Below are 7,804 nucleotides of genomic sequence, written 5' to 3' on the forward strand. Positions count from 1 at the left end.
CATAAGCGTCCGTGATTTAGTACCGTTTCAGTACAAATAGATGTGAGAACTTGAAACTCAAATTACGGGTATCCTGGTGTGTGTACAAAATCAGTTTTTTTTTTTAGTACCCAAATACTCTCTCTATCTCTCTTATACGGTTATACCCATATCGCATTTGAGAAACTATTTTTTTGTATTCTCATGAAGATGCTCTTAGCGTGCAAGCAATAGGGCCATCCGGCCAACGGAATTGCTATACCAATAATTGTTTCGTAAATATAAAAATCTCGACGTAGACTGCATATTTATCTAGATGTGCATGTATCTTGACATATTCTAGTGTATAAATATATATGAATCTAGAAAAATATATGACATCTAATTTGGGACAGAGGGAGTAATGCATATAAAATATAATATCTAAATAATTTGTTTACATATAACATGTATTAATATATTCCTATATTAATGTTTGTATACATAAAAAATAATAGTTACATACTTACAAATTAATGTTTACTCGTAATATGTAAAAAATGTTGATATCCGAAATAATGTGTCTATATGTGTAGAATATTTCCATGTATCTATATAAAGGGGATTCAAAATATATTTATTTTGGGGGAAAAGTGAAAAAGAAAAAATAAAATAATAAAAACAAAATTACAAAAAGGAAAAGGAAAGAAACAAAAGAGGAAACTAAATCTAAAGGTGTAAACGATGCCCCCCATAGGGGGCTTCACAGCGCTCTGAGCATGTGCACCGTCCGATTTTTACAGTGTCTGGCCGAAATTCGATCCCAGCCGTCCGTTCTATGGCAGCAGTGGTTGGTACTGTCCATCCTGAGGGCTAGCGAAAGCCATGCAATGGCCATTTTCTACCCGCGTCTGGCTGCGTTTGGGCCCTACGGTCGGTCGGGTCCGCGCGACAGTCGCTGCGGGTCGTTTTGGCTTCCGATCTCCTCGCGCCGGCCGTGCAAAATATCTTCTCCGCGAGCCGAAACCCTAGCTCACCCAATCGCCTCGCACCCAGCTCCTCCCCAATCCCCTCTCGTCGCGTATGGCGGCGCTGCTCCGCCTCCCTGTCTCCCAGCCTTCTCCTTCTTCCACGCCACATCTCCAACCCCCAACCCCCAGCCCCGCGCCGCTCTGCCTCCCTGGACGTCTACCGGCCAGAAGGAGCAGCGCACCGCCGCAGGCAAGCAGGAGGGGCTGCTGGAGCTCCGCCCTTGATGGTGATGGCGGACTCGACCTCGCGCCGGCGGCCTCCATAGAGGCAGCGCGGGCGACCTCAACAGGGGCCGGCGCAGCAGGGCGGCGTGGGCGAACTCCGTTACTCCGGCGAGGATGGCGCGGCTGCTGAGGAGTGTAGAAGGATGGCCAGCAGGGGCGGCGCGGGTGAGCTCCTCCATGGTGGCGCGGCCGAACTCCGGCAGGGCGAGCTCCGGCTAGCTCAGTTGAGCTCAGGCGAGTTTTGGCAAAGGGAGCTCCGGCGCGGGACAGGTTGAGTAGTTAGAGCCCACTTTGCCTCTTATTTTTCAGATTCGTTCTCTCTCTCTCTCTCTCAAATACGCTCTCCTATAGGCTCAAGTACTGAACTAAACGTGGAAGCAGATTTCTCTGGTTTTGATTTAGTCCCCTGGACATTTTTTTTTGGTTTGTGCAGATCCGTTTCTACATGGGTTCATGCTCTTCTATAGGCTGAACTAAAAGTGGAAGGAGACTCTTTTTCTTGATTTAGCCTCCTGAACATTACGTTTTGCCTTTTGCAGATCCGTTTCTACAAGAGGAGGAAAAAATTCGAGTTCATAAGGGACATGCTTACAAGGCCAGTTAATCCTCTAAATATGAATCCTTGCTTTACATATGTGGTTACCTTACATATATTATTAACAGTTAATTGATTTGTAGCCTTCTATTGGTGTACCTACAATCTTCATGCTTTTACACAACAGGTTATTGTAAAAGAGATTTGTGTGTGCATGCTTTGTACATAGATTTATCGTTTATTTGGTTAGAAACCTAATTTTTTTAGATTTATCATTTGTTGTTGTGTTTACAAATCCTATAGCTACACCTGCAGTGAGAACCAAGATGCGAACTTTGTATGGCGGGTTATTTATCTTCTAATGTTTGCCAAAAAAAACAGTTCTGGTCCAATTGCAACTTGTGTACCAAGCTTGAGGAAATTTAGAAACCAAAGAAATAGAAAATCCAAGAGAACGGAGGATATGAATTTTATTTTTGTAGTTCTCCGTGTAATCCTAACACAAGGTGTGAGAATTTCTCACATCATTAGTCATTTCTGCCTTGTTTATTTGTTCATGGTAATAGCACTTTCAATGATTTAAGTTTGGTTAATCTGAGATACTCTTTTTCTTGATTATATAATGTCGTGAAACAGACTGGAGCAACAACTGCTGGTATAACCTGAACGCGGTGGAGGTTATTGGAGAGATGCATGTCCGGATCCTGCGCTTCCGCCGTACACCACGGTCGGCGTCGGAATTCGCTAACCCCAGGTGAGCCGTTGTCGATTCGCTGTAGTTTTTTCCTGTTCATATTATTATGTGCTTTACTTAATTTATTGATGCTTCAATGGTTTCTCTAATTATAGGTTGCCTTTCAGTGCAAGGTTGCCTTGCATTCTGACCCTATGCTTTACTTAATCCAAGGCGAGCCGTTGTTCATTTCCCAAGCCCTTTGCAAGGTTTGAAACGTCTGGCAAATTCTGATCCTATGGTCATGTGCTCCATGGAGGAGTGCTGAGCATATTATTGATGGAGCTGGAGAGCTGCACCTTGAAATTCATTTAAAGGATCTGCAAGAGGACTTCATGGGTGGTGCTGAAATTACTGTTTTTTTCCTCTTGGAATTATGAATGGACGGTGCTATCCCACTTGGAATTTTCTACATCCAAGAAAACTGGAGCTTGATGATTGTGTACCTCAGAAAAGCATCATAGTGAAGTTACTCATTTTAGGTGAGTGCAACAAATATGCGCCATATCTAAATTTCTTATATGTGTTTTAGCTTCTCTGACTGTATAATAATTTGTATCCTTGCAAAGTTTTGCAGACTCTACCAGTTGAGCTAACATAACAGTTTGTCTTATGAATAGGTTGGCACACCGCAGGTTAATTGCTTCGTCAAATGACTCTGGTGTAGATGTAAGGTTCTTTTCTCAGGTACTTTCTTTTTCTCCTGCTCGTGTCAATATTTTGCAACCGGTTATATTCTTTTCCATCTCGAGAGACCTAAGAATGTTTGCTACTTCAAGCCTCTTTGGTGTAGCTGTTATTGTCCATTTTTATATTTAGTATTTTACATGATCCACATTGATTTACTGAGCTAATAGACTGCAGCTCAAGATTCCATTTTGCTGCTTTAGATGGTTTATCAAACCATTGCTCTTTGTTCTATAAATTCATATTCTTCCCGGCAATGACACCTTTCATCTATGTTTTCTTTAGTGACTTCAGAAAATATAATTTAAATTTGTTAATTATTTAAACATGGCCAGTGAATAGATTGAGATTTTTATTTCCTACCTTGGTAGCTTTTGTTGTGTACACGGCATTTGTTGTTAGTGATACCGTACCTGTTTCTTTGCTTTTTGAAGGAACACTTCTCATCTGCTAAAGTAAATATCCCAACAGGTACTGGATAACAGGTGTTTTACTTTTGTACTCACCGCACGCTTGCCGTTGGAGAAGGCACATGAGGGTGTTGTGGCGGAGGCGTTTGGTGTTGCTCTCATGGGTATTGTGGTGGCAATGTCAAGGCATCTCACCACATCCAGACAACAACCTTGATCCACAGTAAGATCATTCCATTCGGCTCCAATCTGTCTACTTGGTTTTTTCTACCACTAGCATAATATCTACTATATTATTGCTATAAAATCAAATTATTCGTGTAAATGTTGCCATATATCCTGGCATATGTAAATTTTCCGTCTTCTCTTGTATGTATGGTGTTCCTATTTGCTCTGTGTAACTTAACATCCTTGCATCATAAATATTGTTGCAACAATGGTTTTCCTTTTCTCACTGCGTAGTCTATAGTGGTACCCTGCAGTACAATGCCATTGAATTTTATTATCATCTCATCTCAAAAAAAAAAAATTATTATCATCTTTAGGTTTCTGATCCCATTGGGGTGCACCAATTATTTTAGCTCCAAATGAATTTGATGCTGATATGATATATGTGTGAATTGTCCTTCTCATGATATTTATAATATATACCTATAAGGTTTACTTTTTAGTTCTATAATTTCTGGGCTATGATTGTGGATTTCGTGCAATCGTTCCATTTTTGCATTGTTGTATTGGGAGTTGGAAGGAATTGCATATAAGACTACCACAGGTGCGACCTAACCGACTTGGATTTCGTTGTTATCATGATCCATTAGATGTCGCCACCGCTGGCTGGACCTTCCGGTGTTTGATAATCTAACCTTTGCAGATTTGTTGTCTTCAAATACGGCTAAATGTGAGCCATACTAACAACCTTTAGTTCTTGAGATTTTTGTTATATCCTGGAGTAACAATCTGCAACTGTGCTCATGGTTTTTACATCTACTATCTAAAATATAAATTTGTTTTTCTCTATGTTGTCTTCTTGTTGAGGGCTCGGTTATTTTTAAATATAGAAAGACGATGCAAAAACTAATTTGTGCCTTCCTCTATGTATCTCAGACATTTACTAGAAAAAAACATGCATGATTTTTAACACTGTCTACAAAGTAAATGTATCCTCTTCTCTCATTGGTTCAGATATATTCTGGAGATAATATCTTCCGTTCTGACTAGATTTTGGGCATGTGAACTGGTGAAGTTTCCTCAGGCCATAATAGTTTTAATTTATCATGAGAGATCTTTGTCAGGCCTTGAGATTCTCGCTGAGATCTCCTTGATGCAATTATTAAGATGGAGTTACAAGACAGGCATGCATAAATCCATTAGCTGCTCAAATGGACAAATTGCTATACTAATATTTGTTGCTTGCCTTTGTTACTTGACCTTCAGTTTTTGGTTGATCGCTGTTGGCACTATCTCTGAACATTATTCTGGATCATGTTCGATATTAGTGTTACATTGCCATCAGATTGGATAAGAGCTTGTTTGTATTTATGTTATATATATTCTCGGAAACGTTGAAATAGCTACTTATCTGGAATAGTTCTTTTAGAAAAACCATGAGAACTAATATATTCATGCCATTACATAGTAACAATGACTTCTGCAAAACGGATGCAGAGTAACCAACCATCTCATATACACTATATTGCTATGGTCCCCCCTTTGCTACTTAAGAAAAATAGTATTGTCTGGTTTTTCTACAGAATGAATAAAAATCAAGGTTATGCACTGGTAAGATTAAAGATATTTTTGGTCCGGTCACAACTTTCTGTAATGGTATGATTTTAGGATTGTGAACTCAAATATATATAATAATGAAGTAATTATATTACTCGATCAAGTAATCATTAAATAAGGATAGTGTTCGTTTTCGGTATGTATTTTACAAATGCATAAGCCGCACTATGAATCAAAGAAAGAGCCTAATTTCGGAAAACTCTCTCATTCCTTTCTTTCCAAGCACCGTAAATGATGTATGTTATGATGCCACCAGCAGCTCCTTTATATCCGTTCGTATATGTCCAGTATAGGTTTCCACCACTTATTGAAAGATTGGCTTGTTGTTGTAGTCGAAGGCACCATGATCTCAAAGCAAGCACTGAGTCTCGAATTGAAGGTGTTTGATGAAAAGGCAAGCAGGTTGCATTGAAATATTAATCCATGTAATATTCATTCTACTCAATATAGCTTCATTTTTTCTGAAATTTAGCTACAGTCAACCAACAAAGAGCTTCCTGGTTCAATGTTTTCCTATCAATCTGTAGAAAAAAATTGCCTCACTTCATTATGTTAATCAGTTGTGCTTGCTATTTATCGCTAAATGGATGACTCATTCATAGGAAAATACATTTGTGCTAGATTGTTTGAGACTCACATATCAGATAATAGTTCTCGGATTTGGATACCTTGCTGCACTCAATTTTGTAGAGATTCATCCTTTGTATACAAATGGCTCAGGTTCAGACTCTAGATTTTCTATAAAAAAAAATATTTAAGATCATTCTTGTGATTTTTTTTCAGAGTTGCTAAAGAGATGGACGAGATCACAGAGCCAAGGAGAGGTGGTGCCCACTCACCGCGCGCTTGCTACTGAAGATGTGTTATTTGACTTAAACAGTTTTCAGATTTATTTTCTTTGCTTCTTTGATATTTTTTATGTTATGGTTACTGATTGAAACAATCATTTTTCAGCGAGAGGCAATTTCAAATAGATTTCTTCCCCTTCCCCTCATGCATTGTGCGGCAAATTAGTGCGGCTGAACGGACTGCACTACATGGGTTTCAGCTAGGGGGTGCGAGAGGCAATTTTTCAACTGACTCTAGGTACGCAGCAGAACTCATTCACCCCTCCCCTCATGCTTTGTGAGGCCGAACAGATCTTGGTTGCTTGGAGAATCCCAGATTCTTTCCAGTGACCTGAGCATTTGCATCTATGTGAACAAAAGGAAGCATGGCAGATCGAATCCATTTTCACACAATATATAATTCTAAATTTCTCATACTATGTTAAGAATGGATACTGGAGTAACATGAGAGAAATGTATCCCAGTTTTACATCCACTATATATGTTCCATTTTTTGGTGTTGAGTGCCACAGTATGTATCAATGATTTTCTATTTAAATTTTGATTTTCTATTTTATGCATGTTTTCCCAGGTGCTCAAGTGCTCGGTCTTAACAACCGTACTATTATATCTCTTTTTTCGGACTCTCCGGTAACGAGTGAAGGAGAGGTGGTGCAGGGGGCCGTGTGAAGCAACACTGGTGCTGGCTACAGCTCAAGAAAATGAAGAAGAGATATGTCTATGTTAGTGAATGCATGTGTGATCAAAATAATTTACATGAGGTAATCAGTTCCCTGGTTATTACCGGGTACCCGCCACATAACATGAAGTGCTCTCTCGGGATGATGAGAAGCTATGGCTGTGATAACCGGTGCTCAGAAGACTATCTATACATGTAGGTAGTCATGCTGACGTGCCTTGGTTTGCCTACCATACCTACCAGTTGTTAAGCTTTGTCTTCATAATAGTATATGTACTTTACTGTTTGTTCTTACCATAGTGCGTATGCTCTATACTTCCATGTTTTCGCAATATATATTTGACATTCTGGTGGTTTGTAAATATTAGAGCGAAAGAACTATCTACCCTGGAGACTCATGAATGTAACCTTATGTATGGCTTTAAATTAAAGTGCCAGTATATATTTTTTTTCTTACAATCTTCGCATTTACTTATTTGTTAACTGATTATCGCTGATTTGTATAAAAAATAAATTTGTGTAATACAAATCGTTTACCAGTGTGGTTGTTGTCTCTTTTCTCATATCCTATGCTTATCTGTCATAAAGAAATGATCTATCAAGCGTTGAAAATAGTACTGTTTTATGCAGCACTTCAAGAAATCTGTGGCTCGGTTCAAATTTTACGGGGTCGTGCGCCAAGGCGCACATCATAATCTAGTACTAGGAGAAGATGCATGGTTTCGAGCTGACTCAGGGTGCGCGGACGTCGGCCTGAATTGAGCGACACAAGACTCGGGGCATCACTAGTCGCGTCCCATAAAGGATGCCCCAAATGCTTTAGGGGGCGGCGGTAAGAAAAACCGCGACCACTCGTAGTCCCAAAGACAAGTATTGTTTCAGTCTTCTCCAACGGCGCGTTTGGTTGTTAACA

At 39.7% G+C, this 7,804-nt stretch overlaps 1 long non-coding RNA gene across 9 annotated transcripts; it reads left to right on the forward strand.

Annotated features, from left to right (window-relative positions):
* Positions 1 to 957: 957 nt before the first annotated feature.
* LOC127340674 (uncharacterized) lies at positions 958 to 7,350 on the forward strand. 9 transcript variants are annotated; one of them, XR_007874725.2, is made up of 10 exons: positions 964 to 1,484; positions 1,754 to 1,809; positions 2,386 to 2,503; positions 2,599 to 2,964; positions 3,103 to 3,169; positions 3,641 to 3,802; positions 4,398 to 4,477; positions 5,697 to 5,789; positions 6,148 to 6,450; positions 6,784 to 7,350. It is a non-coding gene; the product is annotated as an uncharacterized lncRNA (long non-coding RNA). The 9 variants fall into 9 exon arrangements; XR_011754766.1 differs by lacking the exon at positions 4,398 to 4,477 and having other exon boundaries at positions 6,148 to 6,224; positions 6,319 to 6,450; XR_011754767.1 differs by having other exon boundaries at positions 958 to 1,484; positions 3,641 to 4,477; positions 5,697 to 5,766.
* Positions 7,351 to 7,804: the final 454 nt, after the last annotated feature.

This window comes from Lolium perenne, chromosome 3 (genome assembly GCF_019359855.2).
Source record: "Lolium perenne isolate Kyuss_39 chromosome 3, Kyuss_2.0, whole genome shotgun sequence".
Lineage (NCBI taxonomy): Eukaryota > Viridiplantae > Streptophyta > Magnoliopsida > Poales > Poaceae > Lolium > Lolium perenne.